This window comes from Echinops telfairi, unplaced genomic scaffold (assembly GCF_000313985.2).
Source record: "Echinops telfairi isolate 266 unplaced genomic scaffold, ASM31398v2 ScPeMD7_5;HRSCAF=22, whole genome shotgun sequence".
NCBI classification, from domain to species: Eukaryota; Metazoa; Chordata; class Mammalia; order Afrosoricida; family Tenrecidae; genus Echinops; species Echinops telfairi.
In genome coordinates, this window is record NW_022103901.1 from 21,756,021 (window position 1) to 21,757,021 (window position 1,001).

The following is a 1,001-nucleotide window of genomic DNA, read 5'->3' on the forward strand; positions in this document are numbered from 1 at the left end:
ATTACATTCATAAGCCCACCACTTGTCTGTCATTTTGTTGTACTGCCCTGGCTGGTGTGTTGCTGCGATGCTGGGTGCTATGTCACTGGTATTTCAAACATCAGTACAGTTGCCCCACATGAACAAGTTCCAGAAGCTTCCAGACTAAAAAAAATCGACTGCAAAGAAGGAATAGGCTGTTCATTTCAGAGAAATTAGCTACTGGAAACCTTATGGGTAGCATTGAAACCGTGAGACACGGAAACCCTCGTGACTAGAAGCAGAACATTGTGAGAGGCAGGGTCAGAAAGTGAGCCCCTCAGGTCAGAAGGCGCTTAAAATATGACTGAGGAAGAGCTGCCCCCTCAGCGTGGACCACGATGATGTGGATGGAGTAAAGCCACCAGCAGCAAAGCCTTTGGGACCTTCGTTTGCTGATGGGGCAAAGCTCAAAATGAGAAGAAACAGCTATATAAACATTAATTAAGAATTGAAACGTGGAGTGCACAAAGTGTGACTCTAGGAAAATTGGAAGTAGTCCAAATGAAATGGAATGCATCAAGACCGATATCCTAGATGTTGAAGAGCTGAAATGGGCTGGCGTTGGCCATTTGAAATTCGAAAATCGTGTGGTTTTCCATGCCAGGAATGACAAATTCAGAGGAATGGTGTCACATTCATAGTCTAAAAGGACATTTCAAGATCTATCTTGAAGCAAAATGCTGTCCGTGTTAGGAGATTGTATATCTGCACACAACATAAATCCAATCAATTCAACTATTGTTCTAATGTAGACACCAAATCACTAAAGCTACTGATGCAGAAACTGAAGAATTTTACCAACGTCTTCAGTTTGATATTGATCAAATATGCAATTAAGATGCATTGATAATTACTATTAGTGAATGGAATGCAAACGTTGGAAACCAAGAGAAAAGAGTCGTAGTTGGAAAATATGGTCTTAGTGATAAAAAACAAATTGGAGATAGCATGATAGAATTTTGCATGTCCTGGTTTGAAAT